The 25,808-nt window shown below is 39.6% G+C and overlaps 2 pseudogenes; one reads left to right on the top strand and one right to left on the bottom strand.

Moving 5' to 3' along the window:
* Window positions 1-4,570: 4,570 nt before the first annotated feature.
* LOC136120339 (small ribosomal subunit protein eS4, X isoform-like) lies at window positions 4,571-22,824 on the bottom strand (annotated as a pseudogene).
* Window positions 22,825-24,334: 1,510 nt separating this feature from the next.
* On the top strand, window positions 24,335-24,778 carry LOC136121051 (ubiquitin-conjugating enzyme E2 variant 1-like; annotated as a pseudogene).
* Window positions 24,779-25,808: the final 1,030 nt, after the last annotated feature.

The raw sequence follows: 25,808 nt of genomic DNA, 5'->3' as shown, positions 1-25,808 counted from the left end.
AAATGGACAAATTCTCAGAAAAGTACAAACTTCCAAGACTGAACCAGGAAGAAATAGAAATTATGAACAGACCAATCACAAGCACTGAAATTGAAACTGTGATTAAAAATCTTCCAACAAACAAAAGCCCAGGACCAGATGGCTTCACAGGCGAATTTGATCAAACATTTAGAGAAGAGCTAACACCTATCCTTCTCAAACTCTTCCAATATATAGCAGAGGAAGGAACACTCCCAAACTCATTCTACGAGGCCACCATCACCCTGATACCAAAACCAGACAAAGATGTCACCAAAAAAGGAAATTAAGGGTCAATATCACTGATGAACATAGATGCAAAAATCTCAACAAAATACTAGCAAACAGAATCCAACAGCACATTAAAAGAATCATACACCATGATCAAGCGGGATTTATCCCAAGAATGCAAGGATTCGTCGATATACACATATCAATCAGTGTGATAAACCATATTAACAAATTGAAAGCTAAAAACCATATGATAAACTCAGATGCAGAAAAAGCATTTGACAAAATTCAACACCCATTTATGATAAAAACTAACCAGAAAGTGGGCATAGAGGGAACCTACCTCAACATAATAAAAGCCATATACAAAAAACCCACAGCAAACATCATTCTCAATGGAGAAAAACTGAAAGCATTTCCTCTAAGGTCAGGGACAAGACAAGGGTGCCCACTCTCACCACTATTATTTAACATAGTTTTGGAAGTTTTAGCCATGGCAATCAGAGAAGAAAAAGAAATAAAACGAATGCAAATTGGAAAAGAAGTAAAACTGTTACTGTTTGCAGGTGACATGATACTATACATAGAGATTCCTAAAGATGCTATCAGAAAACTACTAGAGGTAATCAATGAATTTGGTAAAGTAACAGGATACAAAATTAATGCACAGAAAGCTCTTGCATTCCTATACACTGACAATGAAAAATCAGAAAGAGAAATTAAGGAAACACTCCCATTTACCACTACAACAAAAATAATAGAATACCTAGGAATAAACCTACCTAAGGAGGCAAAAGACCTGTATGCAGAAAACTTTAAGACACTGATGAAATAAATCAAAGATGATAGGGCTTCCCTGGTGGTGCAGTGGTTGGGAGTCTGCCTGCTGATGCAGGGGACACGGGTTCGTGCCCTGGTCTGGGAGGATCCCGCATGCCATGGAGCGGCTGGGCCCGTGAGCCATGGCCGCTGGGCATGCGCGTCCGGTGCCTGTGCTCTGCAGTGGGCGAGGCCGCAGCAGTGAGAGGCCCGTGTACTGCCAAAAAAAAAAAAAAGTCAAAGATGATAGAGACAGATGAGGAGATACCATGTTCTTGGATCAGAAGAATCAACATAGTGAAATTTATACTACCCAAAGCAATCTACAGATTCAATCCAATCCCTATCATATTACCAATGGTATTTTTCACAGAACTAGGAAAAATAATTCCACAATTTGTATGGAAACACGAAAGACCCTGAATAGCTAAAGAAATCTTGAGAAAGAAAAGTGGAGTTGGAGGAATCAGGCTCCCTGACTTCAGACTATACTACAAAGCTGCAGTAATCAAGACAGTATGGAACTGGCACAAAAACAGAAATATAGATCAATGGAACAGGATAGAAAGCCCAGAGATAAACCTACACACATATGGTCGCCTTATCTTTGACAAAGGAGGCAAGAATATACAATGGAGAAAGGACAGCCTCTTCAAAAAGTGGAACTGGAAGAACTGGACAGCTTCATGTAAAAGAATAAAATTAGAACACTTCCTAACACCATAAAAAATAAACTCAAAATGGATTAAATGTAAGGCCAGACACTATAAAACTCTTAGAGGAAAACATAGGCACAACACTCTATGACATAAATCACAGCCAGATCCTTTTTGACCCACCTCCTAGAGAAATGGAAATAAAAACAAAAATAAACAAATGGGACCTAATGAAACTTCAAAGCTTTTGCACAGCAAAGGAAACCATAAACAAGATGAAAAGACAACCCTCAGAATGGGAGAAAATATTTGCAGAAGAAGCAACTGACAAAGGATTAATCTCCAAAATATACAATCAGCTCATGCAGCTCAATATCAAAAAAAAAAAAAACCAATCCAAAAATGGGCAGAAGAGCTAAATAGATATTTCTCCAAAGAAGACAAACAGATTGCCAACAAACATATGAAACGATGCTCAACATCACTAATCATTAGAGAAATGCAAATCAAAATGACAATGAAGCATCACCTCACACTGGTCAGAATGGCCATCATCAAAAAATACAGAAACAATAAATACTGGAGATGGTGTGGAGAAAAGGGAACCCTCCTGCACTGTTGGTGGGAATGTAAATTGATACAGCCACTATGGGGAACAGTATGGAGGTTCCTTAAAAACTAAAAATAGGGCCTCCCTGGTGGCACAGTGGTTGAGAATCTGCCTGCTAATGCAGGGGACACAAGTTCGAGCCCTGGTCTGGGAAGATCCCACATGCCGCGGAGCAACTAGGCCCACGAGCCACAACTACTGAGCCTGTGCGTCTGGAGCCTGTGCTCCACAACAAGAGAGGCCGCGATAGTGAGAGGCCCGCGTACCGCAATGAAGAGTGGCCCCCACTTGCCACAACTACAGAAAGCCCTCGCACAGAAATGAAGACCCAACACAGCCAAAAAAATAAATAAATAAATAAATAAAATAGAACTACCATACGACCCAGCAATCCCACTACTGGGCATATACCCTGAGAAAACCATAATTCACAAAGAGACATGTACCACTATGTTCATTGCAGCACTACTTACAATAGCCAGGACATGGAAGCAACCTAATTGTTCATCAACAGATGAATGGATAAAGAAGATGTGTCATATATATACAATGGAATATTACTCAGCCATTAAAAGGAACAAAATTGAGTTATTCGTAGTGAGGTGGATGGACCTAGAGTCTGTCATACAGAGTGAAGTAAGTCAGAAAGAGAAAAACAAATACTGTATGCTAACGTATATATATGGAATCTAGAAACATGGTACTGATGAACCTAGTGGCAGGACAGGAATAAAGATGCAGACATAGAGAACAGACTTGAGGACACAGGGCAGGAAGGGGAAGGTGGAACAAAGTGAGAGTAGTATTGACATATATACCCTAACAAATGTAAAATAGCTAGTGGCAAGCTGCTGTATAGCACAGGGAGATCAGCTCAATGCTTTGTGACGACCTAGAGGGATGGGATACAGAGGGTGGGAGGGAAGCTCAAGGGGGAGGGGATATGGAGATAAATTTATACATATAGCTGATTCACTTTATTGTACAGCAGAAACTAACACAACATTGTAAAGCAATTATACTCTAATAAAGATGTTAAAAAATAAATAAAAGACCACCCCAGCCTCAAGTGAGGGTGATGCATGTAGAGGCATGCACACGGAAAGGGAAGAATTGGATGACATCCAGCTTTGGAGATCATCTACCACAACGTAAGTCTGTTAAATAATCATAACCAAGAACTTCCCACAATGAAAACTACAGGCCTAGATGATTTCATTGGTGAGTCCTATCAAATATTTAAGGAAGAAAAATACCAATCTTACACAGACGAAAAATTCCTCAATAAAATATTAATAAATAGAATCCTGCAACATATAAAAATGATTATATATCATGGCCAAGTGGATTCTAAGAAATGCAAGTTTTTGAATGTTGAATCAAAAACAAATCTGTAATTCATCCTGTTAGTGAAATAAATAAGGAAAATCATATAGCCATTTTAATAGACGCAGGAAAAGAATTTGACAAAACTTAACACCAATTCATGACCAAAACTCTCAGCAAACTAGAAATAGAAATGTATTTCCTCAATTTGATAAATGGCATTTATGAAAAAACTACAATTAGTATCATACTATGTGATATACTGCATGACACTCTCACAACTTCTACTGAACATTATGCTAGAGGTCCTGTATACTTCAATAAAGCATGAAAAATGACTAAAAGGCAAAAAGAATGGAAGGAAGTCAATAAAACTGCCTTTGTTCATAGAAAATGTGATTGTCTACATAGACAATCCTAAAGAATCTACACAAAACTACTAAAATTAAGAAACAAATTTAGCAACGTCACAGATACAAGGGTAAAAACAAAAATAATTGTATTTCTATATGCTAGCAATACATGTATTTCTATATGCTAGCAATAAAAATTGGAATATAAAATTTTTTTTGATTTTACAATAGCATGAAACAATATTAAATACATAGAAACACATTTAACAAAAGATATCTAAGATCTCCATACTGAAAATTATAAAACATTGCTAACAGAAATTAAAGGAGACCTTCCTTCACACATTAAAATTAGGGAAATACTGACTTTTTCTTGAGATATAATTGGCATTGTTTTTAAAAAAAGCCCAAAATGGAGTAATTTGCTCCCAGAACAGCAAACCAAGACTTCATTGCAGTTTCAGCCTCTCCTAGGAATGTGAATTTTATTTTTTTAATGTGGTATTATCTTTAATTAAGTACAAAGACTTTTCCAATCATGTCACCTAGAGATCATTTTATCCACTACTTTGTTTGGCCGCCAGTCTCTTGTCCCTCTCCTCAACAATGGTAAGGCAGATACCGTTTCCATGGGGAAGAGAGATCCATGGTTTGTTGCCTTTGCCAATAACGAAAATCTTGGAGAGCCCAGTGGCAAAGCTGTTACCATTGACATCTTTCACATGAACTACATCAGAAGAACCAGGATGTCTCTCCTGGTTGGTGATCACACCAATTCTTCCCAGGTTAGCACCTCCAGTCACCATGCACAGGTTACCAGTGTCAAATTAGATGAAATTAGTAATCTTGCCAGTCTCCAAATCAATTTGAATGGCGTCATTCACCTTGATGAGGGGATCAGGGTAGCAGGTGGTGCAAGCACCATGGGTCATCAGATGAAGGATTCCTTTTGTCCCCACAAAGATCCTTCTCACTTTGCACAACTTGTACTTGGCCTCCTCAGGTGTAATACAATGGACAGCAAAGTGATACTTGGTGTCAGATCAGACGAAAATTCTCTCCAGTCTCTCCAATGCTGATGACGTCCATAAAACAAGCAGGGTAAGTTATAACAGTGCAGACATTGCCATCAATCTTAATGAAACACTGCAGGCAGATCTTTATTTCATCTCCTGTTAGGGCATACTTAAGTCTGTTCCTTAGGAAAATGATTAGGGGGAGACATGAGCCATGGCTGTGCTAGGCACAAAGAGAGCTAGGAATGTGAATTTTATTTTATTTATTTATTTATTTATTTATTTATTTATTTATTATTTTGGCTATGTTTTGTCTTCATTGCTGCGCACGGTCTTTCTCTAGTTGTGGCGAGCGGAGGCTACTCTTCCTTGTGGTACACAGGCTTCTCATTGCAGTGGCTTCTCTTGTTACAGAGCATGGGCTCTAGACTCATGGGCTTCAGTCGTTGTGGCATGCAGGCTCAGTTGTGGTTCGTGGGCTCTAGAGCACTGGCTCAGTAGTTGTGGCACATGGGCTTAGTTGCTCTGTGACATGTGGGATCTTCCTGGACCAGGGCTTAAATCCATGTCCCCTGCATTAGCAGGTGGATTCTTAACCACTGCGCCACCAGGGAAGCCCCTGGAATGTGAATTTTAAACACGTAATCTGAAATTTCAGGATCAACACTAGTGAGGTTATCTACATCATGAAGACCTCTGCTGTTCCCTTCCCCCTAAAGGAAGATGGTCTGGCCTGAAAAAATCCTTTCTTTTCTTTTGCTAATACCTTCTTCCCTACCCTCCTTCTGATTATAAAACCTTCCATTTATGCAACCCCTTGAGCATCCTTCTATTTACTAGATGGGATGCTGCCTGATTCCTGAATCACTGAATAAAGCTAATTAGATCTCCCCACTAAAAGAAAGAAATTAAAGGAGACTAAAACTAATGGAAATATATACCATGTTCATGAATCAGAAGACTCAATATTGTTAAGCTGTCAAAATTCCCCAAATTGATCTTCAAATTCAACTTCAAGCTGACCCTTGAACAACCCTGGTTTAGACTGAGCAGGTCCACTTATATGCAGATTTGTTTCAATAAATACAGACTACAGAAATATATAATCCACAGTTGGTTGACTCTGCCAGTATGGAACCATGGACACGGAGGGACAACTGTAAAGTTATACTTGGATTTTCCACTTCATGGAGTGTTGTTCAATGGTCAACCATAATACAAATCAAAATTCCAGAAAGCATTGTTTGTACAAATGAAAAGTTGATTCTACTATTTATATGAAAATACACAGGATGTAAAATAGCCAAACAATTTTGAAAAAGAGTAACAAAGTTGGAGGACTCCTAGTATCTAATTTTAAAGATGTACTATAAAGCTATGATAAGCCAAATGATAGTAGTTTCAGTAAAAAGACAGACAAACTGATCAATGGGAAAGAATAGAATCCAGAAATAGACCCAGACATACATGCTCAATTGATTTTCAACAATGCATTGCTAAGGCAATTCAATGGGAAATACATTGTTTTTCCATCACTGCATGACGAATTAGCACAAATTTAGCAGCTTAAAACAATACTGAGAAAGAGGGGGAAGATGGCGGAAGAGTAAGACACAGAGATCACCTTCCTCCCCACAGATACATAAGAAATACATCTACACGTGGAACAACTCCTACAGAACACCTACTGAATGCTGGCAGAAGACCTCAGACCTCCCAAAAGGCAAGAAACTCCCCACGTACCTGGGTAGGGCAAGAGAAAAAAGAATAAACAGAGACGAAAATAAGGACGGGACCTGCACCAGGGGGAGGGAGCTGTGAAGGAGGAAAGGTTTCCACACACTAGGAAGCCCCTTCGCAGGTGGAGACTGTGGGTGGCTGAGCGGGGAAGGTTCGAGCCGAGGAGGAGAACACAGCAACAGGGGTGCAGAGGGCAAAGCGGAGAGATTCCCACACAGAGGATCGGTGCCGACCGGTCACCAGCGCAAAAGGCTTGTCTGCTCACCCACCGGGGAGAGCGGGGCTGTGAACTGAGGCTCAGGCTTCGGTTGGAGCGCAGGGAGAGGACTGGGGTTGGCAGCGTGAACACAGCCTGAAGGGGTTAGTGCACCACGGCTAGCCGGGAGGGAGTCCAGGGAAAAGTCTGGACCTGCAGAAGAGGCAAGAGACTTTTTCTTCCCTCTTTGTTTCCTGGTGCGCTAGGAGAGGGGATTAAGAGCGCTGCTTAAAGGAGCTCCAGAGACGGGCGCGAGCCGCGCTAAGAGGCAGGGCCAAATCCAAAGCTGAGCCACGGGAGCTGTGCGAACAAAGAAGAGAAAGGGAAATCTCTCCCAGAAGCCTCAGAAGCAGCAGATTAAAGCTCCACAATCAACTTGAAGTACCCTGCATCTGTGGAATACATGAATAGACAACGAAATATCGAAAATTGAGGAGGTGGACCATGAGAGCAAGATTTATTATTTTTTCCCCTTTTCCTCTTTTTCTGAGTGTGTATGTGTATGCTTCTGTGTGAGATTTTGTCTGTATAGCTTTGCTTTCACCATTTGTCCTAGGGTTCTATCCATCCGGTTTTTTTTAAATTTTTTTTCTAAATAATTATTTTTTATCTTAATAACTTTATTTTATCTTACTTTATTTTATTTTATTCTCTTTCTTTCTTCCTTTCTTTCTACTTTTTCTCCCTTTTATTCTGAGCCGTGTGGATGAAAGGCTCTTGGTGCTGCAGCCAGGAGTCAGTGCTGTGCCTCTGAGGTGGGAGAGCCAACTTCAGAACACTGATCAACAAGAGACCTCCCAGCTCCACATAATATCAAATGGCGAAAATCTCCCAGAGATCTCCATCTCAACACCAGCACTCAGCTTCACTCAACGACCAGCAAGCTACAGTGCTGGATACCCTATGCCAAACAACTAGCAAGACAGGAGCACAAACTCACCCATTAGCAGAGAGGCAGCCTAAAATCATAATAAGTCCACAGACACCCCAAAACACACCACCAGACGTGGACCTGCCCACCAGAAAGACAAGATCCAGCCTCATGTACCAGAACACAGGCACTAGTCCCCTCCAACAGGAAGCCTACACAACCCACTGAACCAACTTTAGCCACTGGGGACAGACACCAAAAACAACGGAAACTACGAACCTGCAGCCTGCAAAAAGGAGACCCCAAACACAGTAAGATAAGCAAAATAAGATGACAGAAAAACACACAGCAGATGAAGGAGCAAGATAAAAACCCACCATATCTAACAAAGGAAGAGGAAATAGGCAGTCTACCTGAAAAAGAATTCAGAATAATGTTAGTAAAGATATCCAAAATCTTGGAAATAGAATAGAGAAAATGCAAGAAACATTTAAAAAAGACCTAGAAAACTAAAGATGAAACAAGCAATGATGAACAACACAATAAATGAAATTTAAAATACTCTCGAGGGGATCAATAGCAGAATAACTGAGGCAGAAGAACAGATAAGTGACCTGGAAGATAAAATAATGGAAATAACTGCTGCACAGCAGAATAAAGAAGAAAGAATGACAAGAACTGAGGACAGTCTCAGAGACCTCCAGGACAACATTAAATGCACCAACATTCGAATTATAGGGGTTCCAGAAGAAGAAGAGAAAAAGAAAGGGACTGAGAAAATATTTGAAGAGATTATAGATGAAAACTTCCCTAATATGGGAAAGGAAATAGTTAATCAAGTCCAGGAAGCACAGAGTCCCATACAGGATAAATCCAAGGAGAAACACGCCAAGACACATATTAATTAAACTGTCAAAAATTAAATACTAAGAAAACATATTAAAAGCAGCAAGGGAAAAAAAACAAATAACACACAAGGGAATCCTCGTAAGGTTAACAGCTCATCTTTCAGCAGAAACTCTGCAAGCCAGACGGGACTGGCAGGACATATTTAAAGTGAGGAAGGAGAAAAACCTACAACCAAGATTACTCTACCCATCAAGGATCTCATTCAGATTTGATGGAGAAATTAAAACCTTTACAGACAAGCAAAAGCCGAGAGAGTTAAGTACAACCAAACAAATGCTAAAGGAACTTCTTTGGCAAGAAACACAAGAGAAGGAAAAGACCTACAATAACAAACAAAAAACAATTAAGAAAATGGGAATAGGAACATACATATGGATAATTACCTTAAATGTAAATGGATTAAATGCTGCCACCAAAAGACACAAACTGGCTGAATGGACACAAAAACAACACCCATATATATGCTGTCTACAAGAGACCCACTTCAGACCTAGAGACACATACAGACTGAAAGTAAGGGGATGGAAAAAGATATTCCATGAAAATGGAAACCAAAAGAAAGCTGGAGTAGCAATTCTCATATCAGACAAAATAGACTTTAAAATAAAGACTATTAGAAGAGACAAAGAAGGACACTACATAATGATCAAGGGATTGATCCAGGAAGAAGATATAACAATTGTAAATATTTATGCACCCAATATAGGAGCACCTCAATACATAAGGAAATACTAAGAGCCATAAAAGGGGAAATCAACAGTAACACATTCATAGTAGGGGACTTTGACACCCCACTTTCACCAATGGACAGGTCACCCAAAATGAAAATAAATACAGAAACACAAGCTTTAAATGATACATTAAACAAGATGGACTTAATTGATATTTATAGGACATTCCACCTCAAAACAACAGAATACACATTTTTCTCAAGTGCTCATGGAACATTCTCCAGGATAGATCATATCTTGGGTCACAAGTCAAACCCTGGTAAATTGAAGAAAATTGAAATTGTATCAAGTACCTTTTCCGACCACAACGCTGTGAGATTAGATATCAATTACAGGAAAAGATCTGTAAAAAATACAAACACGTGGAGGCTAAACAATACACAACTTAATAACGAAATGATCACGGAGGAAATCAAAGAGGAAATCAAAAAATACCTAGAAACATATGACAATGGAGACACAATGACCCAAAACCTATGGGATGCAGCAAAAGAAGTTCTAAGATGGAAGTTTATAGCAATACAATCCTACCTTAAAAAACAGGAAACATCTCAAATAAACAACCAAACCTTGCACCTAAAGCAATTAGAGAAAGAACAAAAAAACCCCAAAGTTAGCAGAAGGAAAGAAGTCATAAAGATCAGATCAGAAATAAATGAAAAAGAAATGAAGGAAACGATAGCAAAGATCAATAAAACTAAAAGCTGGTTCTTTGAGAAGATAAACAAAATTGATAAACCATTAGCCAGACTCAACATGAGAGAAAGGGAGAAGACTCAAATCAATAGAACTAGAAACGAAAAAGGAGAAGTAACAACTGACACTGCAGAAAGATCATAAGAGATTACTACAAGTAACTCTATGCCAATAAAATGGACAACCCGGAAGAAATGGACAAATTCTTAGAAATGCACAACCTGCCAAGACTGAATCAGGAAGAAATAGAAAATATGAACAGACCAATCACAAGCACTGAAATTGAAACTGTGATTAAAAATCTTCCAACAAACAACACTCAGGACCAGATGGCTTCACAGGCGAATTCTATCAAACATTTAGAGAAGAGCTAACACCTATCCTTCTCAAACTCTTCCAAATATAGCAGAGGGAGGAATACTCCCAAACTCATTCTACGAGGCCACCATCACTTTGATACAAAAACCAGACAAGGATGTCACAAAGAAAGAAAACTACAGGCCAATATCACTGGTAAACATAGATGCAAAAATCCTCAACAACATACTAGCAAACAGAATCCAACAGCACATTAAAAGGATCAAACACCATAATCAAGTGGGGTTTATTCCATAAATGCAAGGATTCTTCAATATACGCAGTTCAATCAACATGATACACCATATTAACAAATTGAAGGAGAAAAACCATACGGTCATCTCAATAGATGCAGAGAAAGCTTTTGACAAAATTCAACACATATTTATGATAAAAACCCTGCAGAAAGTAGGCATAGAGGGAACTTTCCTCAACATAATAAAGGCCATATATGACAAACCCACAGCCAATATCGTCCTCAATGCTGAAAAACTGAAAGCATTTCCACTAAGATCAGGAACAAGACAAGGTTGCCCACTCTCACCACTCTTATTCAACATAGTTTTGGAAGTTTTAGCCACAGCAATCAGAGAAGAAAAGGAAATAAAAGGAATCCAAATTGGAAAAGAAGAAGTAAAGCTGTCACTGTGTGCAGATGACATGATACCATACATAGAGAATCCTAAAGATGCTACCAGAAAACTACTAGAGTTAATCAAGGAATTTGGTAAAGTAGAAGGATACAAAATTAATGCACAGAAATCTCTTGCATTCCTATACACTAATGATGAAAAATCTGAAAGTGAAATCAAGAAAACACTCCCATTTACCACTGCAACAAAAAGAATAAAATATCTAGGAATAAACCTACCTAAGCAAACAAAGACCTGTATGCAGAAAATTATAAGACGCTGATGAAAGAAATTAAAGATGATACAAATAGATGGAGAAATATACCATGTTCTTGGATTGGAAGAATCAACACTGTGAAAATGACTCTACTACCCAAAGCAATCTACAGATTCAATGCAATCCCTATCTAACTACCACTGGCATTTTTCACAGAACTAGAACAAAAATTTCACAATTTGTATGGAATCACAAAAGACCCCGAATGGCCAAAGCAATCTTGAGAATGAAAAACGGAGCTGGAGGAATCAGGCTCCCTGGCTTCAGACTATACTACAAAGCTACAGTAATCAAGACAGTATGGTACTGGCACAAAAACAGAAATATAGATCAATGGAACAGGACAGAAAGCCCAGAGATAAACTCACACACATATGGTCACCTTATCTATGACAAAGGAGGCAGGAATGTACAATGGAGAAAGGATAGCCTCTTCAATAAGTGGTGCTGGGAAAACTGGACAGGTAGATGTAAAAGAATGAGATTAGAACACTCCCTAACACCATACACAAAAATAAGCTCAAAATGTATTAAAGACCTAAATGTAAGGCCAGAAACTATCAAACTCTTAGAGAAAAGCATAGGCAGAACACTCTATGACATAAATCACAGCAAGATCCTTTTTGATCCACCTCTTAGAGAAATGGAAATAAAAACAAAAATAAACAAATGGGACTGAATGAAACTTCAAATCTTTTGCACAGCAAAGGAAACCATAAACAAGACCAAAAGACAACCCTCAGAATGGGAGAAAATATTTGCAAATTAAGCAACTGACAAAGGATTAATCTCCAAAATTTACAAGCAGCTCATGCAGCTCAATAACTACAACAACAACAACAAAAATCCAATCCAAAACTGGGCAGAAGACATAAATATACATTTCTCCAAAGAAGATATACAGATTGCCAACAAACACATGAAAGAATGCTCAACATCATTAATCATTAGAGAAATGCGTATCAAAACTACAATGAGATATCATCTCACACCAGTCAGAATGGCCATCATCAAAAAATCTAGAAACAATAAATGCTGGAGAGGGTGTGGAGAAAAGGGAACACTCTTGCACTGCTGGTGGGAATGTGAATTGGTACAGCCACTATGGAGAACAATATGGAGGTTCCTTAAAAAAATAAAAATAGAACTACCATATGACCCAGCAATCCCATTACTGGGCATATACCCTGAGAAAACCATAATTCAAAAAGAGTCACGTACCAAAATGTTCATTGCAGCTCTATTTACAATAGCCTGGAGATGGAAGCAACCTAAGTGTCCATCATCAGATGAATGGATAAAGAAGATGTGGCACATATATGCAATGGAATATTACTCAGCCATAAAAAGAAACGAAATTGAGTTATTTGTAGTGAGTTGGATGGACCTAGAGTCTGTCATACAGAGCGAAGTAAGTCAGAAAGAGAAAAACAAATACCATATGCTAACACATATATATGGAATCTAAAAAAAAAAAATGTCATGAAGAACCTAGGAGTAAGACAGGAATAAAGACACAGACCTACTAGAGAATGGACTTGAAGATATGGGGAAGGGGAAAGGTAAGCTGTGACAAAGTGAGAGAGTGGCAGGGACATATATACACTACCGAACATAAGGTAGATAGCTAGTGGGAAGCAGCCGCATAGCACAGGGAGATCAGCTCGGTGCCTTGTGACCACCTGGATGGGTGGGATAGGGAGGGTGGGAGGGAGGGAGATGCAAAAGGGAGGAGACATGGGAACATATGTATATGTATAACTGATTCACTTTGTTATAAAGCAGAAACTAACGCACCATTGTAAAGCAATTATACTCCATTAAAGATGTAGAAAAAAACAAAAGAAACCAATACTGATATGTTATTTTATATATAGTTATATGTTTCACATATTTCTGTAGGTCAGAAGCCCTAGTGTGGTGTACCTGGGTTCTCTGCTTAAGTTTTCAAAAGGCTAAAATCAAGGTGTTCACCAGCTAGCATTCTCATATGGAACTTTGACTCTTGTTCCAAGCTCGTTCATGTTGTTGGAAGAATTTAATTCCTTGCAGTTGTAGGACTGAAGCCCTTAGTTCCTAGAGGCCACTTACTGTTCTCTGTTATGTGGTGTTCTCCTTAATGTAGCAGTTTGCTCCTTCAAGCCAACAAGAGAGTCTCTTTCACTTTGAATCTCTCTGACCTCTTTTAAGGTCAGGCCAATAGAAGATAAGCTTCCTTTTGATTGACCCAAAGTTAATTGATTGAAGACCTTCAGTATATCTGAAAAATCTCTTCTGCCATATAGCATTACATAATCACAGGAATGATCACCCATCATATTCATAAATCTTAATCACACCCAAGGGGAAGGGATTATACAGAGCATGTATACCAGAGGGCAGGAATCTTGGGGAAAATATTGGTTTTCTATGGCTGCTATAACAAATTACCACAAACTTAGTGCTTAAAACAATACAAATTTATTATCTTACAATTTGTCAATTCAGGAGTCCCAATGGATCTAACCAGGCTAAAATCAAAGAGTCACCAGGACATCATTCCTTTCTAGAGACCCTAGGGAAAATGTTTCCTTTCTAGCTTCTAGAGGCTGCCTACATTCTAGAGGCATATGGCGCCTTCCTCCATTTTCAAACCAGCTATAGTAGGCCAATTTCTTAGCACATTACATCACTCTGACCTCCTCTTCTGTCTCCCTCTTCCTCATTTAAGGACCTCTGTGATCACATTGAATTCACTCAGATAATCCAGGATAATATCCTTATCATAAGGTCAACTGGTAAGCAGCCTTAATTCTACCTGCTACCTTAATTCCTCTTTTGCTATATAATGTAATATTCAAGGAATTAGGATGAGGACATCTTTGTAGAGTCCTTACTCTGCTTACCCCAGGGGACAACTTAAGAAGTTTTTTCAACAAATGGGCTAGATCAACTAGATATATGAGTGGAGAAAAAAAATGAATCTCAGATCTTACCTCATACCAAACACAAAAAATAATAAAATTGATGATAGATACGAATACTAAAACTATAAGAAGATATACAAATGGTCAATAAGAACATGAAAAGATGCTCAACATCATTAGTCATTAGAAAAATGCAAATCAAACCACCAAAACACCACTTGAAAGCCCCTCAGATGGAAAGAAAGGAAGACAGAAAGAAAGATGATAGAAAGAAAGAAAGAAAGAAAGAAAGAAAGAAAGAAAGAAAGAAAGAAAGAAAGAAAGAAAAGAAAAAGAAAAGAAGGAAGGAAAGAAGTAGCAAATTTTGGCAAGTATGTAGAACAACTGGAATCCTGTGCCTTGCTGGTGGGAATGTAAAATGATTTGGCTGTTGTGGAAAACAGTGTGGTACTTCTTCATTTAAACACAGAGTTGCCATATGACTCAATCATTTCAGGGAATATACCAATGAAAACTTAAAACATATTTTCACACAAAAACTTGTACATGAATGTTCATAGCAGCATTATTCATAATAGGCAAAAAGTGGAAAAAACCTATATGTCCAACAACTGATGAATAGATAAACAATACATAGCATATCCAAACAATGGAATATTATTCATCCATAAAAAAGAATGAAGTACTTTCACATGCTACAATGTAGATGAACTCTGAAAACATTATCCTAAATGAAAGAAGCCAGACATAAAAAGCCACAGATTTTATGATTCTGTTTATATGAAATGTCCAGAATAGGTAAATCGATAGAGACAGAAAGTAGATTAGTATTTGCCAAGGAATGAGAAGAGGGGAAAATTGAGACTGACTACTAAGTACAGGGTTTCTCTGTGGGGTTGATGGAAGTGTTCCAGAATTAGATAGTGCTCATAGTTGTACAAGATATTGAATATGCTGAAAAACCCTGACTTGTACACTTTAAAATAATGAGTTTTATGTTATGTGAATTATATCTCAATAAAAGTATTAAATGGGAAAAAATCATATGCTCATGGACAGTATCAGTACTCAGCAGTACCTATCTATGTGAAGAGACATTATCAAAAATGAAATACGTAAAATATCACTACTGATCAGCATTTGCAACAGATTTTGATAAGAAACATAACTTTGAATCACAATAAGCAAAATATTATCCCCAAAATAAAATTCCATTTTCTCATTAGTATACCTGTATTGAAAAAAATTTACTGAATTATTGTTATATTTTGAATTCTGTCAATTAAAAAAAAGAAAGTATAAAACGTCTAGAAGAAAACGTTGGTGGAAATCTTCATGACCTTGGGATAATTAAAGTTGTCTTAGATAGAATATAATAAGCACTAACAATAAAATTTTTAGCTGATTTATAAAAATTAGAAACATAGACTCTCCAAAAGACACCATTAATGAAGTGAAAAGGAAAGCCATAGATGAGGAGAAAATATTTGTAATTTATTCACCTGACAAAGGTCTTATATCCAGAATATATACAGAACTCTTACAAGTATATAAGGAGACAAATGACCCATTACAATGGTTACCAATTTTTAAGTGGACAAAAGATTGGAATAGACATTACATAAAAGAAGATACATGAATGTCCAATAAGTACATGAAAAGATGTTCAACATTCTCATAAATTAAATGCAAATTAAAACAACAATGAAATATTACCACACACCTACTAGAATGGCTAATACTAAAAAGACTGAAAATCCCAAATACTGGAGGGGATATAAAGCAATTGGGACTGTCATACATTTCTGGTGAGAATATAAAATTATAAAACCACTCTGAGAAACAGTTTGACAGTTTCTTAGGAAATTGAACATATACCTCCCCTATAACCCAACATTCTAGCCATAGGTATTCAACCAAAAAAAATAAAGCATATGTCCATAAAAAGACTTGCATAGGTGTAGATCAAGATGGAGGAGTAGAGGGATGTGGAGCCGGCCTCCTCCAACAAATGCATCAAAAATACATCTACATGTGGAACAATTCTCATGGAATACCTACTGAAAGCCTGCAGAAGATCTCGTACAACCAAAACTGCAAGAACGAATCCCACATAACCAGGTAGGATGAAGGGGAAAGGGAGAAGAAGAGGAATCAGGACAGGAACTGTGCCCCTGGGAGGGAGCTGTGAAAGAGGAAATGTTCCCTAACCCTAGGAATCTCTTTCACCAGCTGAGAGGTCCACCCAGACAGATAGAGAGCTTCAGAGGATTGAGAGGAGAGTGTGGGAGATGGCCTGTGCTCCACAGGGTAAAGAGAGGCCAGCACATATGGTCCTGGTCACATCACCACCCTTCCCAGTGCAAGACATGTGCCTGTTGGTGTGCATAGTGACTGGGGCTTCAGGGAACAGACCCAGGGAGAGGATTTGATTTGGCTGCACAGAGACAGCCCAAAGGGCGTGAAGTGTGGCCAGGGTGACAACTGGGTGTGCACACAGGACAAGCACAGGTCTGCAGTAAGAGCCCCATTGTCAACAAGGAAAGGGAGGGGGGCGGGTGCACCTTAGCAGCCTCATTATCAGCATGCTCAGACTGGGCATGGCTCTGGCCACCATGGATTTTGTGAACTTTGTGGGCATACACACTTGGAGGCGGGGCTGAAATCTGAGCTGATTACCGGCAATCCCTATTTGGATGCAGGAGCATGGCTTTGGTGGGTTTCCTCCTCAGCTTTGTGAGTGCACACATATGCCTGAGGGTTATCTGAGCCAATTTCTGGCACTACCACGGTGGAGGTGGCCCCCGAGGGCAACACCAGCAACAGTGATCTTTGTGGGTGTGCACATCGGGTGGCAGGTGGCATCACAGAGTTGCACATCCCAGTAGACACCTCCTGGGGAAGAATACACAGTGGCTCCTTTCCCAGAGGGAGCACTCCAGTACCACCTACTTTACACTACAGCTTAGCATCAGATCTGGGGGCTTCTACTCCAACAGCTGGGGAGCAGATCCTGCCCCCAATGGGGATGTGACAACCACAGAGCAAAGAGGAGGCCCTGCCCAGCATCCAGTGCAGGCTCTGGTCACCACAATACCAACACACCCCTTATCCAGGGGACAAGGGCAGCACACCCTGAGGAAAGACATAGCAAGCATCCACACCAAAAACAACCCTCGCCAAAAATATTGGGTGCACACAGTCTACACAAGGTTGCTCCCACATGAAAACAGCCCTTTAAGACCACCGTAGATAACTGTTTCTCCTAAATTCACAGTCAGAGAAATATAAGTAAAATGAAAATGCAGAGGAACTATTCCCAATTAAAAGAACAAGAGAAATCTGCTGAAAGAACAAAGAAACAGACCTCTCCAGTCTACCAGACCCCAAGTTCAAAAGGGAGATAAAAATGCTGAAGGAATTAAGAAAGACTATTGTTAGAAATGCAGACCACTGTAACAAGGAACTAGAAACTATAAAGACCACTCAAAATTAAACCACTCAATTCCCAAGATGAAAACTGAGCTAAAGGCAATAAATAGCAAACTAAATAATGCAGAAGAAAAAATAAGTGATCTAAAAGACAGAATAATGGAAATCACACAATCAGAACAGGAGACGGGGGACTTCCCTGGTGGTGCAGTGGATAAGACACCACGCTTCCAATGTAGGGGGCCTGGCTTCAATCCCTGGTCAGGGAACTAGATCCCACATGCATGCCGCAACCAAAAGTTCATGTGCCGCAACTAAGGAGCCCATGTGCCTCAACTAAGGAGCCTACAAGCCACAACTAAAGAGCCTGCCTGACACAACTAAGATCAAGTGCAACTAAATAAATAAATAAATATATTTTTAAAAAAGAACAGACAGAAAGACATTTAGCAGCCCCGAGTGGCTTGCAGGATCTTAGTTACCCAATGAGGGATCAAACCCAGGCCCCTGGCAGTGGAAGCATGGAGTCCTAACCACTGGACTGCCCGGGAATTCCCCAGAAAGGCAAATTTTTTAAAAATGAAATCAACATACAAGATTTATGGGATAATATGAAGCATGACAATCTACACATAATAGTAATCTCAGAAGAAGAAGAAAGAGAAAAGGGAATTAAAAATGTATTTGAAGAGGGCTTCCGTGGTGGCGCCATGGTTGAGAGTCCGCCTGTCGATGTGGGTGACGCGGGTTCGTGCCCCAGTCCAGGGGGCTCCTGCGTGCCGCGGGGCGGCTGGGCCCGTGGGCTATAACCACTGTGCCTGCGCGTCCGGAGCCTGTGCTCTGCAGCGGGAGAGGCCACAGCGGTGAGAGGCCTGCGTACTGGAAAAAAAAAAAAAATTGTATTTGAAGAAATTTTGCCTGAAAAATTCCCAAACCCAAAGAAGGAAAAAGATATCCAGGTAAAGGAAGCACAGAGGATCCCAAACAAGATGAACCCAAGCAGACACACACCAAGGCATATCATAATTAAAATAGCAAAAGTTGTTAAAGAGAGGATTCCAAAGGCAGCAAGAGAAAAACAAAGAGTCAGTTTCAAGGGAACCCTCAGAAAGTTATCAGCTGATTTGTCTACAGAAACTTTGCAGGCCAGAGGGAGTGGCAAGATATATTCAAAATCCTGAAAGGAAAAAACCTGAAACCTGGGGTACTCTACCCAGCAAGATCACCATTTAGAATAAAAAGAGCAAGAAAGAATTTCTCAGATAAGCAAAAGCTAAAAGAATATAGAATAAACATATCCTAAAAGAAATATTGAAAGGTTTTCTCTAAATAGAAAAGAACCAAGAATCTATGTGAAAGGGTAAACTACAGTGGGAAAGGCAAATATATAAAAGGATTTAAGATCATTTAAATAAGCTAATACATATATTAAAAAAAATTCTGTGAAAATAATTATAACTACAATGACCAGCAAAAGGATAAACATGAAGATTTAAAATAGAACATCAAAATCACAAAATGTGGGGGAGGGGAGTAAGAAAATGTAGATCTTTTAGAATGTGTTTGAGCTTATATGACTACCGGTCTAAAGAAAGTAGATATAGTTATGTTAACATAGTTGAAAGCCAGGGTAACCACAAATCAAAACATACATTAGATTCACAAAAACCAAACAGAAAGGAACTCAAGAATAATACAAAGGAAAACCATCAATTGATACAGCCACTATGGAGAACTGTATGGAGGTTCCTTAAAAAACTACAAATAGAACTACCATACGACCCAGCAATCCCACTACTGGGCATATAACCTGAGAAAACCATAATTCAAAAAGAGTCATGTACCAAAATGTTCATTGCAGCTCTATTTACAATAGCCCAGAGATGGAAGCAACCTAAGTGTCCATCATCGGATGAATGGATAAAGAAGATGTGGCACATATATACAATGGAATATTACTCAGCCATAAAAAGAAATGAAATTGAGTTATTTGTAGTGAGGTGGGTGGACCTAGAGTCTGTCATACAGAGTGAAGTAAGTCAGAAAGAGAAAGACAAATACCGTATGCTAACACATATATATGGAATCTAAGAAAAAAAAAAGAAAGGTCATGAAGAACCTAGGGGTAAGATGGTAATAAAGACACAGACCTACTAGAGAATGGACTTGAGGATATGGGGAGGGGGAAGGGTAAGCTGTGACAAAGTGAGAGAGTGGCATGGACATGTATACACTACCAAACATAAAATAGATAGCTAGTGGGAAGCAGCCGCATAACATAGGGAGATCAGCTCAGTGCTTTGTGACCACCTAGAGGGGTGGGATAGGAAGAGTGGGAGGGAGAGAGATGCAAGAGGGAAGAGATATGGGAACATATATATATGTATAACTGATTCACCTTGTTATAAAGCAGAAACTAACACACCACTGTAAAGCAATTATACTCCAATAAAGATGTTAAAAACAAAAGATTTGATATATATATATATACACACACACACACAATGAAATACTACTCAGCCATAAAAAAAAGAATTAAATAATACCATTTGCAGCAGCATGGATGAACCTAAAGACTATACTACTAAGTGAAGTAAATCAGACAGAGAAAGACAAGTATTATATGGTATCAATTATATGTACAATCTAAAAAATAGTACAACTGAACTTATTTATAAAACAGAAACAGACTCACAGACATAGAAAACAAACTTATGGTTACCAAAGAGGAAAGGGAGAGAGGGATAAATTAGGAGTATGGAATTAACAGATACACACTATTATATATAAAATAAAAAACAAGGATTCACTGTATAGCACAAGGAACTATATTCAATATCTTGTAATAACCTATAATGGAAAAGAATTGGACATATATATCCAAATCACTTTACTGTACACCTGAAACTAACACAATATTGTAAATCAACTGTACTTCAATTAAAAAGAAAAGAATTGCATAGAAAGTTGTATAACAACTTGATTGATAATAGCCCAAAACTGGAAACAATCCAAATGTTTATCATCAAGTAAACAAATAAATTGTGATATATTCATACAATGGAATAGTACTCAGCAATAAAGTGAATCAAAGTACTGGTACATGCACCAACATGGATGATAAACATTATGCTGACTGAAAGAAGTCAGGCACAAAAGAGTATCTACAATTCATTTACATGAAGCTCTAGGACAGCAAAACTAAGCTGTGGTGTAGATGTCAGAACAGTTCTTGCCTTGGAGAAAGGGGGTTTAACTGGGTTTAACTGGGAAGTGGCACCTTGGAACTGTTTGGGATAATGGAAATGTCCTCTATCCTGAGATGGCAGTTACATGGGTGTATAAACAAATAAATAAACAATAATTGCAGATAGATACAAAGTAAAATACAAAATGGAAAGCAAACTTGAAAATTTCCTGAGCAGAAAAAACACTAAGCCACATAAGTGAAACAATTTAGCTTATCCTAAAGAAGTAAGCAAAAACACTGGGCCAGGGCTTCCCTGGTGGTGCAGTGGTTGAGAGTCCACCTGCCGATGCAACGGACATGGGTTCATGCCCCGGTCCAGGAGGATCCCACGTGCCGTGGAGCGGCTGGGCCCGTGAGCCATGGCCGCTGAGCCTGGGCGTCCAGAGCAGAGCCTGTGCTCCGCAATGGGAGAGACCACAGCAGTGAGAGGTACACGTACCGCAAAAAAACAAAACAAAACAAAACAAAACACTGGGCCACTTCTGGCCTGTGAAAATCATAAATGAAACATAAACTGTTGCCCAAAATTGGCATGAGATATCTTCTTTTAACCAATCTTTTATCACTAAGAAAACTCTAATGCTATATAACCAATCATTGTAAAGCATAAGCAGCCTCTGCATTTTCACTATATAAATTGACCTGTAACATACCTCTGTGCCTCATTCCACTGCTGGTTTGAGAGCTCTCAGTTCACAAACTGTTCTTACATGCACAATAAACTCTTACTAAATATGATTTTACTGATCCAATGATTCTAATTTTTCTATTTCTGGGTTTTTTACATGTATATAAAAACACCATATATGGCAAATGAAGCATTCTTGTTAACTGCATGACACTTATGTGCTACCAGTTTGCAAACCAAGCTAGAGAATCCATGGCATGAGGACCAGCATTCCCCAACCGTTCTGACCCCACACAGGTGGGATGATTGCATTATATGTTCTTAGGAACAGACACATTTTTAAGGCTCTTTATTGGATGCAGATGCCAGAAAAAAAAAAAGAAGAAAACAATGACACCAATTGCCATCATTCCAACTCCTTATTTGGTCCAAATAAATGTCCTTGTTAGGGCCCAGCATCCTTTCTGGAAACTAGTGTGATGAGTAGTAGATGCAGAGGTTGGAGACAAGATGGCAGAGTAGAAGGGCTTGAGCTCACCTCCTCTCACGAAAACACCAAAATCACAACTAACTGCTGAGCAGTCATTGGAAAAAAAATACTGGAACCTACCAAAAATAGATATTCTACATCACAAACAAAGAAGAAGCCACAATGAGATGGTAGGAGGGGCACATTCATGATACAATCAAATCCCATTCCAGCTGGGAGGGCGGCCCACAAACTGGAAAATAAATATATTGCAGAGGTTCTCCCAAAGGAGTGAGAGTTTTGATCCCCACATCAGGCTCCCAGTCTGGGGGTCTGGCATCAAGAGGAGGAGCCCCCAGAGAATTTGGCTTTGAAGGCCAGTAGAGTTTGATCACAGGAACTCCACAGGACTGGGGGAAACAGGAACGCTACTCTTGGAGGGTGCACACAAGGTCTTGTGCACACCAGGAAGAAGGGGGAAAGCAGTGACTTCATAGGATCCTGAGCCTGACCTACCTGATGGTCTTGCAGGGTCTCCTGGGGAGGCTGAGGGTGGCTGTGGCTCTTTGTGGGGACAAGGACACAGGTGGAGAAGATACTGGGGAATACTCATCAGCATGAGTTCTCCAGGGGGCCGCCATTATGACACCAAGACCTAGCCCTACAAAACAGCCTGAAAGCTTCAGTGCTGGAGTGCCTCAGGCCAAGCAACCAACAGGGAAGGACCACAGACCCACCCATCAGAAGACAGACTGCCTAAAGTCTTCCTGAGCCCACAGCTGCATCTAAATGAACCCCTTGACACGGCCCTACCCATCAGAGGGACAAGACCCATCTCCACCCACCAGTGGGCAGCCACCAGTCCATCCCACCAGGAATCCTGCCAAAGCCTCTTAGGTCAGCCTCACCCACCAGGGGCAGACATCAGAAGCAAGAGGAACTACAATCCTGCAGCCTACGGAACAGAGACTGCAAACACAGAAAGTTAGACAAATGAGATGGCAGAGGAATATGCCCCAGATGAAGGAACAAGATAAAACCCCAGCAGAACAACTAAGTGAAGTGGAGATAGGCAATATACCTGAAAAAGAATTCAGAGTAATGATAGTAAAGAAGATCCAAGATCTCAGAAAAAGAATGGAGGCAAGGATAGAGAAGATACAAGAAATGTTTAACAAAGAGGTAGAAGGTCTAAAGAACAAACAAACAAGAGTTCAACAATACAATAACTGAAATGAAGAATACACCAAAAGGAATCAATAGCAGAATAAATGAGGCAGAAGAATGGATAAGTGACCTGGAAGACAGATTGGTGGAAATCACTGCCACAGAACAGAATAAAGAAAAAAAGAAATGAAGACAGTTTAAGGGACCTCTGGGACAACATTAACTGCACCAAAATTCATATTTTAGGGGTCCCAGAAAGAGAAGAGAGAGAGAAAGGACCTGAGAAAATATTTGAAGAGGTAATAGCTGAAAATTCCCTAACATGGGAAAGGAAACAGTCACCCAAGTCCAGGGAGCACAGAGAGTCCCAGGCAGGATAAACCCAAGGAGGAACACACTGAGACACATAATAATCAAACTGACAAAAATTAAAGACAAACAAAAAATATTAAAAGCAACAAGGGAAAAATGACATATAACATAACAAGGGAACTCCCATAAGGTTATCAGCTGATATTTCAGCAGAAATTCTGCAGACCAGAAGAGAGCGGCATGATATATTTAAAGTGATGAAAGGGAAGAAGCTACAACCAAGAATACTCTACCCAGCAAGGCTCTCATTCAGATTTGATGGAGAAATCAAAAGCTTCACAGACAAGCAAAAGCTACAAGAATTCAGCATCACCAGACCAGCTCTGCAGTAAATGCTAAAGGAACTTCTCTAGGCGGAAAAGAGACCAGAAACGTAAAACAATCTTGTACATATATAGACTAGACTGCTATATCAAAACCTCATAGGAACAGCAAATGTAAAGACTACAACACATATACACACAAAAAAGAAAAAGCAACCCAAACACCACACTAAAGATGGTCATCAAACCACAAGAGAAGAGAACAAGAGAGGAAGGTAAGAAAAAAGACCTACAAAAACAAACCCAAAACAATTAAGAAAATGGCAATAGGGAGCAACATCAAAGCAAGATGGCAGCCATCACAGGCTCAGGAGTAAAAGTCCCTCACAATTTCCGACTGTTGGAAGAGCTCAAAGAAGGTCAGAAAGGAGTAGGAGATGGCACAGTTAGCTGGGGTCTAGAAGATGATGAAGACATGACACTTACAAGATGGACAGGGATGATAATTGGGACTCTAAGAACAATTTATGAAAACCGAATATACAGCCTTAAAATAGAATGTAGACCTAAATATCCAGAAGCACCCACCTTTGTAAGATTTGTAACAAAAACTAATATGAATGGAGTTAATAATTCTAATGGAGTGGTGGACCCAAGAGCCATATCAGTGCTAACAAAATGACAGAACTCATAGAGCATCAAAGTTTTCCTGCAACAGCTTCAGTGCTTAATGATGTCTAAATAAAATATGAAACTCCCTCAGCTGCCTGAAGGACAGTGTTACAGCAATTAATCAAAAAAAAGGAAGCCACAGGCCCTCCCGTACCCCCACCCAACTGATTTAAGCAGTCTTCATTCTCCACAGTAGTAAATCTAGATACATCTTATAGACCTCAAAGTACTGGAAAGGAAGCTCCCATTCAAAGGCAGTTTATCTTAAGATACTGTAAATGGTACTAATTTTTTGCCCATTTAAAATATATATTGTGCTATAACAAACCAACCTGTCAAGTGTAACCACTGTCCAAATAGTTGAACTTCTGGGGTCAAGAAAGTATATTTAAATTGATTCCCATTATAACTGGTGGGGCATATCTAACTCATATGTGAAAAGACACATCACACAATCACCTTGCTGCTGATTACATGGCCTGGGGCCTCTGCCTTCTCCCCCTTTCCCTCCCTCTGCCTCCCTCCTTCCCTGCAAGAGCCCTCCATCTTGGAGTGGCTAGTTAGAGCAGATGTGAAGGTTTCATGTCACAGCCTGTGGGACTACTCTTGGGTGTGTGGGGTTGCTTCGTCTGCATCCCTGGTTTCTTTCTTTAAGTGTGTTAAATGATGCTCTAATTCCAAGCCATCATCCTTTTCCCCACTCCCCACTACCACCCTTGGCCGAAGCATAGATTGTAACCCCCACTTCTCCCCTCTGAAATTAGACTTTGGTGAGGAATTCAGGGCTTTCCCCAGATCTTCTCCCCCCCCCCCCCACTTTTTCCTTTAACCTCCTCAAGTCACTTTTTGCCCATGCACCACCCAACACTTTCCATGACACTTCCATGCTTTGGCCAGAAGCCATCAGGTAAGGTTGGAGAGAGTCTCTGACCTCCCTCATTTAGTTTTGGAACCACATTTATTTACTTTCCACCCACCTGGGAAATGAATATTGGGTTCTCAGCCTTGCCACCCTCTGCTGTCATCATCAGCTCGTGTGTTTTTTTAGCTCAGGTTTTGCTAAGGTAAAAAGAGCAAGCCACCAGTGTTACTCAGACCTGCCAGCTCTCAAAGTCCTTGGTGGTTAAACTTGGAGAAAGGCCACAGAAGAC

Source organism: Phocoena phocoena, chromosome 3, assembly GCF_963924675.1.
Source record: "Phocoena phocoena chromosome 3, mPhoPho1.1, whole genome shotgun sequence".
Taxonomy (NCBI): Eukaryota; Metazoa; Chordata; class Mammalia; order Artiodactyla; family Phocoenidae; genus Phocoena; species Phocoena phocoena.
This window is presented reverse-complemented; position numbering and strand designations above follow the sequence as displayed.